Source organism: Pteronotus mesoamericanus, unplaced genomic scaffold (assembly GCF_021234165.1).
Source record: "Pteronotus mesoamericanus isolate MK-2021 breed Mesoamerican mustached bat unplaced genomic scaffold, CSHL_Meso_final scaffold_31, whole genome shotgun sequence".
Lineage (NCBI taxonomy): Eukaryota > Metazoa > Chordata > Mammalia > Chiroptera > Mormoopidae > Pteronotus > Pteronotus mesoamericanus.
In genome coordinates, this window is record NW_026555312.1 from 26267785 (window position 1) to 26276368 (window position 8584).

Consider the following 8584-nt stretch of genomic DNA (forward strand, 5'->3'; position numbering starts at 1 on the left):
ATATGCTCTCTGTCTTACAAAGGAGCTTCTGATATCATTCTTAGTTTTCAAGTGCTGCAAATTGTGTCTAAAAATATATCTTTTCTAAGAGAGATCTTTTCTGTCTTAGATAGAAATTAGGGCAGAAGGGAGAATAGAATATCTCTACCTCTATTTTTATTTAATGATTTTGAAACAGAGAAGGAGACAGAGGAAACAAAAATTTTTTTGTTCCACTTATTTATGTACTCATTGTTTGATTTTTGTATGTGCCCTGACCAGAGATCAAACCTGCAACCTTGGCATATCCAAATGATGCTCTAACCAACTGAGCTATCAGGCCAGGGCCTCTACCTCTATTTTTAAGGGAAATTTTCTTCACATTATCATGAGCCTTAAAGCAATGAAGTTGACAAATACTTAAGAATTAACTATGAGTTTAACTTAATTCTGTTTGCTATTTTCTCCTTGTATTCCACTAATCTCTCAGATTAATATTTTATTGAGTTGGAGTACATCTTTGAGTAATTATTTAATACATGTTCTGAAAGTGGTATAAACTATTTGTTTTCTTGTATTTGATTTCCCTCTTGAATGATAGATTAATTGGAAAGATAATTCTGAATTTAAAATAATTTCCCTTAGAACTTTGCTTTGACCACTTTTTGTATCAAGTGTCACTAATGAGGAATCTGTTACCAAGATCTTTTTCCTTTATAGATAACCTAGTCTCTCTTTTTTTCTGTATAAAGTTTTAGGGACCTGGCTGGCATGGCTCAGTTGGTTGAGTGTCATCCTGCAAAACCAAAGGTGGTTGGTTCTGATTACTGATCAGGACATGTGACTGGGTTGTGGGCCTGGTTCCTGATTGGGGTGCGTGCAAGAGACAATAGATGGATGCTTAGCTCACACATCAATGTTTCTTTCCACCTCTTACTCCCTACCTTCCCCTATCTCTAAAATAAATAAATAAAATCTTTTAAATTTTTTCAAGATTTTATATTTGACTTTGAAGTTATGAAATTTCATTAGAACATGACTTAATTGTTTTCAGTGATGTGAGGTAGGGGTCTGAGTTCATTCTTTTCCATGTAGATATTCAATTGTTCCAGTATCATTTGTTGAAAAGATTATTCTTTCTCCAACAAATTGTAATTTGATAGACTGGTAATTTTTTCTATTGATCCAGATCTATCCCTGTCCTAGCACCAAACAGTCTTTATTATTGTTGCTTTGTAGTAAAGTTTGAAATCATGAAATGTTGAGTCCTCCAATTTGGTTCTTCTTTTTAAAGGCTGTTTTGGATTTTCTGAGGTAATTAGCTTTTAAAACTTAATCTATTCCTTTCTTTCTTTGTACTGAACATAACTGAAGAAGTCCTTTCTGTTTCCTTCAAATTTCTGCAGGCCTAAGCTATTTCAGGACCATAATTTTCGTCCTAATACTCACATGGGTTTACACTATTCATTTTGTTTCTTTTATTTTTATCTCTTATTTCTTCAGTTACAGTTGACATACAATATTGTTTTAGTTTCACTTACAACATAGTGATCAGACATTTACCAAACTTATGAAGTGAACACCCCAATAAATGCATCACTACCCACCTGATACATTACATAGTTAGCACAATATTATTGACTATATTCTCTATGCTGCACTTTATTCATTATATTTGTTTTTATTTTTGTGTCCTTCTATAGCTACCATTTTAGAATCAAGATTATCAAATAGATCCTGTGCATTATGTAAGTTCATGAGCTGCTTCCCACTTTTCTTCACTGGAGTCATTTGTGGCTGTGTTGTCTGGTTCTTAGTCTTTAGAGCTTCCCATCCTTTTGAATCATCTTTCCTTTGAGAGCTTCTGGTCATAAAATTAGATGTTTGTATTTTCTCCTGAACTGTTATGGGCCATTGTTTTCTAAAAGGCTCTTAACTCTGCATTTTCCTGGTCAGAGGAGAGGTGTCAGGACCACCACTAGCTGCAGCATTACCTAGGAGCCTTTTGGAATTGAAAACTTCAGGTCCCACCCAGGGGTAATCACAGGGGTTACTGGTCACTCAGTGATTACCCAGACCTCTGACCAGCTCTAAGACAACTATTTGGTCAGCATAGCTTTACGTGAGATAGGAGCAGAGGTGGGAAATGCAGTAAGAAAAATTGCAGCTGCCCTGGAAGAGAAGCTGGAGGTTTATCCTAGGGTGGTAGCTGTGTATTTGGAGACAGGTAGAGAAATTTGAGGTAGACCAAAGGTCACTTATAGTGTGATTTGTATAATTCCATTGATATGAAATACCCAGAATAGGCAAATCCATGGAGACAGAAAGTAGAACAGTGGTTGCCAGAGGCTAGGAGAAGAAAATGGGGAGTTATTGTTTAATGGGCAAAAAGTATAAGTTTTGTGAGATTAAAAGAGTTCTGTGGGTGGATGGTAGTAATAATTGCACAGCAATGTGAATGTCCTTAATGTCACCACACTGTAATCTTAAAAGTATTAAAATGATAAATTTTATGTTATATCTATTTTAGCACACACAATTTTTTAAAATTCTGCTGTAAAGGTGCTCTGCTCTGGCACCTGTGAGGCAGCCACTGGAGGGGAATCAGCTTCTGTCACCCTACAGCCCCCATCTCCACCTATCCCCAGAGTCAAAAGCAAAACTTACCCTCCAATAATAGCAATAAAGTTATCCATCACCCCTCTCTGACATCCAAGGCCCTCCATATTAAGGGTAGGGGGATATCCAAGCACTTACAATTGGTTGATAAAATATGACATTTATTGACATAGATAAGAAACTAAGAGTGATTCATTACAAACATGGTAATTTTGGAATGCTTATTTGATAGCCAAGATGAATACTCAAGTAAACAGTAAGATACGCAATGCAGAGCTCAAAAGAAAGGCCCGTGCTCAAAAAATAAATGTGGGCTACTTGCACAGAATGCACAGAGTAGAATGGAATGGGAATGGATGAGCAAGCTCTGAGAAAAATGCACAGGTAGAAGAACATGCAGCCTAGGAGTGGGTTCACTAGAGGAATGAAAATGGAGAACATCACTTTCTAATTTGTCCACATGGGATGGCCAAATGAAGAACTTGATTAAATTAGGACACTCTGAGTTCCAATGAGGAAAATTGAACCAAAAAGAGAATTGTATCAGAAGCTCAATGATTCCTGAAAAGAACAGGAGTACATAAAATGAAACACTAGAGAATAAAACACCATGTGACTTTCTCCCTCTAGCATTTCTATCTGCTGCTCTCATTAATTACTTTACCACACAGCAGGAAACATTGCTACGGCTGCTCCTAGGTCCTCTCCCAGCTTCCCCGCCAGAAGACTGTGTTTCTTCAGAAACTCCAGAAGAGAATTGATAGGTTCAACTTCGATCATGACATCATTCCTACCAATCAGCTGAGGCAGATACTATGGCTTAGGCTGGGTTGGAGCCCACTCCTAGACCAGTCATCAACTGTAACCAGAAAGGAAGGGCCAGGAAGGATAGAAAAGGCCTCACTAGAATCTCAAGATAAGACTCAGAAAAGCATTGTCTAGAAAATGTAGGCTGGACAGACAAAACCAAGTGCCTACTATACAACATCCAGACTCTGGAGGCAAAAGCCTGTTCAATGGAAGTATAGGCGATAAAGGAAATAATGATGCCAGCCACACATCATTTCTTCCCCTACTTCCCCCACCTGGTTTCCAAGACAGGTCACATCACAATACCTATAGGACTCCTGATGGCCTTTGGACTCTGCTGCTGGATCCCCAATTGAAATTCTTTCAGGCGAAGCTGAGGCATACCATCAAGTCTCAAAGCATCCTATGACAATCGGTGTACACTACCACAGGTCCAAGGAGGCGGGGGTCAACCCTCATCATTTCCTCCCTCTTTCATCACAAGGAACAGCCTAATCCTTCAGCCCCCATGTCCCTGTGGGTTAATCAATCTGAAGAAAGGATCTATTGACTATTGGTCCACACACAATCCTAAAGCTACCATGTCAGACCCTGGGGATTCCATTCCATTGGCCCAATGGTTTTCTCTTTCTTAATACAGCACTATGTAGCAGTACCAGAAATTAAGACATTTTCCCAAACTGTGGTCATCAATCAGTGACGAGTATAAGGCCTTTTGCTTTCTTACCTCGTTAGCTATTGGATGCTCATCTCCCTGAACAAGGTAATCACAAACAGAACTACAAAGCCCAGTGCCCCACAAATGGGCCTAATGGGGGTTTATAACAATCAACTGGGTCACTTACCATTAACTCTAAAGAGAAGGAAATAGTCTAAGGGCTTTGTAGGACCACAACAGTGACTGATAATATCGCTGACGATGACCCAGACCTTTAGTAGAGGTCTCTCCCTATCTACACCAACCCATGTTATTTATAAATAAGGTTAACATTATGTAAGCATATGTGTTTATTTCTTAATTTGTTTTTTAGAAACTTGGAGCACCTCATCCTTATTGCAGCTGTAATATGTTCCAAATGGCTATAACCATAGCTTTTCATACTCACTTTGCCACTCTGGTCACTGCCACGAGAGGGAGATTCTCAGCTCACACTAGACTGTTCTTCCCCATCGTGGCTAATCCAGAAAACTCTGAAAGAATCATCACTCTCCAACAATCAGAGACATCAGACATTCTTGCTCCCTATGCCCCACAGTTCAGCATTTGCTATCTTCCAAGTTACCTCATCCCACTAGGTAATGAAAAATTGTAAAGACAACCTTCATGCCTAAGCTGGTTCTTTACCATTCACAGAACTAATAATGATAAGCAGAACGATGTCACAGGCTGTGTGGGCTATTCCAGCAACAGAGCAGGAGCCTTTTAAACCTGAATTTATGCTGATGCTTTCATTTTATCCTTCACTGAATTATCTTATTCTAAAATCTAGATCTCGTTAATCAAGTTTCATAAAGTTTTGCATGTCATGTTATATATTGCCCTACGAAACTGAGTTTCAATTACAGTGCTTCCCAAAACTTCAAAGTATGTTCACCTGCTAAATTCTGGCTATTTGTTCCCATCAGGTCAGATTGTGTGATACCATATTCTTTGAACATGTATATATCAATACACTGTAGTTTATTGAATCTAAATACCACTGATTATAAGACCCATTTTTTTAATATATTATTGAGAAATAATATATTAACCTTGCCAATTAAACTTTGGTAATGCTTTTGTACCACTTAAAAGTTTTACTTAAAACATTTAAAAGGAGTTCTTCTAGAATAGGGGTGGACAAACTATGACCCATGACCTAAATCTGGCCTGCCCCCATTCTTATAAGTAAAGTTTGACTGGAACACAGTCTAGCTCATTCATTTATTTATAGTCTGTGGCTGCTTTTGCACAACAATGACAGAGATAAGTAGGTGGGACTAAGACAGTATGGCCTAAAAAGCCAAAAGTAGTTATTATTCAACCCATCTCTGTTCTAGCCTCATTTAGAGTCTAAATTTTAGACACACTTTAAAATCATATTTTTTATTTATGCACAAGATTGACATAAATATAAATTGTTTCTTTACAACAAATATGCAAAACACATGTATTCATGGCCATTTCTTAAATATTTGCTTCACTAAAGTCAAAATTTTGCCCTGCTAGTATGTGTCTGCACCCTGTTCCTTTTACTGCCAAATCAAGCTGGGATCCACTGGGTGGCTTCTCTGCAGGTCTCCTCTGGGATCACTCATGGGGTCATAGACATGGACAGTTCCAATAGGGCCTCACTCTCATGCCTGTCAAATGGTGCTGGCTCTTTGCAGGTGCACCTCAGTTTTCCTTCACATGGCCTCTCATCTTTCAGGCTTCAGTGGCCTTAATCACCAATACCGGCATCTCAGTAATGGTCCACATTTGGCTGAAAAGGCAGAAAGGAATAGATTCCTTACTTCTGCAAGCTTCAAGCAAAGGTGGTGCATTTATACGATGGAATACTACACATCCATTCAAAAGGAGATCTTACCCTTTGTGACAGCATGGTTGGACCTGGAGATTATTATGTAAGCAAAATAAGCCAGTCAGAGAAAAACAAATGAAATCACTTATATGTGGGGATGAATTAACAAAATAAGCTGACAAACAAAATATGGCCAGAGGCATGGATACATGGAACAGACTGACAGATCTCAGAGGGAAGCAGCATGGGGAGGACTGGAAGAGATCAGCCAGGGAACATACATGCTTATATGCATAGCCCATGGACACAGACAAAAATGTGGTGAGGGCAGGGACCTTTAGGTCACCGTAGGAATTTGGATTTTATTAAAATTATATTGGGAAGCAACCAAAGGATTTTAAGAAGGGGCCTCCTGAGGTCTTTTTTATGTCTTTAGAATATCACCTGGGCCCTGACAAGTGTGGCTCAGTTGGTTTGGCCCGTGGCAACAATGTGGTGAAGGCTGAGGATGGAAGGGAACAAAGCGGAGAAAATGGGAGAGATCTCTATAGTATCAACAATTAAAAAAAGGATACTGGTGCAATAGAGTCATTTCAAAAGTTTCAAGCAATTCCCACCTAATGTTTAACAGGTATCTCAATTCTGAAATAGTCATAACTGAAGTTTTGAAAATGACCACCCTCTCTCACTCTATTATTCTCCCAGTTTTCTCCATTTTAATAAATGGAACCACTTTCCATGTAAACACTCAAGCCAAAATCTGAGGAGTGACTCTTGACTAGTCCCTTCTCCCTCACTACTATCAACAAGAGCTGCCACTTCATCTTCAGAAAGTACCTCAGATTTTGCCATCTCTCTCCAAATACACACCTACCACCCTAGGATAAACCTCCAGTCTCTCTTACAGGGCAGCTGCAAGTTTCCTGACTGTGACCCCGACCTCTGCTCCTATCTCCCTCCAATCTAGGTCCAATAAAGAAGCCCAAGTGATATTATTTTTTAAAAAGATTTTATTTATTTTTAGAGAGAGGGGAATGGAGGAAAAAAGAGAGGGAGAGAAACATTGATGTGAGCAAGAAACATCAATTAGTTGCCTCTCATACGTTTCCCAACCACGACCAAACCAGCAACCCTGGCATGTGCCCTGGCTAGGAATTGAACTGGTGGCCTTTAGCCCTGTGGAATGATGCCCAACAAACTGAGCCACACTGGTCAGGGCCCAAGTGATATTCTTAAGACATAAAACAGACCTCGTGAGTCTCCTCCTTAAAATCCTTTAGTTGCTTTCCAATACAATTTTAATAAAATTCAAATTCATTATGGTGACTTAAAATCTCTGCCTGACTTTACTCATGGCTAACATGATAACCCATGCATTCTCAAAATAGGGGACAAGATCACCCCAAAGAGGTAAAAATTTGTTCTTGAGTGGAGGAGGGGAATAAAAAATACTTACTCTTTTCATTGTATAAAGCACAGACATAAAGTATATAAAAGGTCTGTCCAGAAAAAGTCCAGCTGCTGTTAATATAACGAGAAAGGTTTGTGCAACATTGGGGTGACCTGGCAGCCAAGGAGAGTGGACTTGAATGCACATGTGTGAACAATGATGACTTCACTGTACTAGTTAGTGGGAGTGGTAGGTGCCATTGAGTGAGCATGTGTACTGTGTGGCCATGGCATTCAAAATGACTGAGCAAGTAGATCAATGAATCTGAATCAAATTTTGACTTAAGCTTGAACATTCCTCCGCAGAAACTATTCAGATGATTCAGAGGCTGCAGCTGTGGGCCACTGGTGATTGGCTGCTTCATCACCATAATGCACCCACTCATGCATTATGCCTTGTGCAGAGATCTTTTTTGGTGAAACATCAAATCACCCAGGTCCCCTTACAGCCCAGAATTGGCACCCTGTGACTTCTGGCTTTTCCCAAAAGTAAAATCACCTTTGAAATGGAGATTTCTGACCACCAGTGACATTCAGGAAAATACCATGGGGCAGCTGATGGTGACTGGGAGAACTGTGTGACGTCCCAAGGTGCCTACTTGGAAGGAAACTGAGGCATCACTGTTCTAAGTACAATGTTTCTTGTAACTTGTATCTTCTTCAATACATGTCTCTATTTTTCATATTATATGGCTGGATACCTCCTATAATACCTATGAAAGTAAAATTTCATGGGGCAAATGATTAGGGAAAAAATGTCTAGAAGGGCTCCTGAAGGGGGCTGTAATAAAAAATGGTTGAGAAAACACTGCTGTAATTTTGTGTCAGACCTCTTCCCCTTATCTGCCAGACCAGTGTTACACAATAAATCTTTGTGCAGTGATAAAAATGTTTTGTAATCTGTACTGCCTCATACAGTATCCCTTGAACATTTGAAATGTAGGTACTGAAGCAGAGGAACTCAAGTTTTAGTTTTCACTAATTAAATTTAAATACCAATAGCCACATGGGGCTGCCATATTAGATAGCACAGCTCTAGACACAATAACTGGTCTCCTTTTGATTCCAGGACACCAAGTTTTGGCACATGCTAGCTGTATCTGTGAGGATGTTTTTCTACAATAACAAAAATTTAGAGTGGGAAAAGAGTAAGGGAATATATTATTGTACTGCATGATGAATCCAGATGTAGAGATTCCGGGGTTGGCTAATTCAAAGGCTCA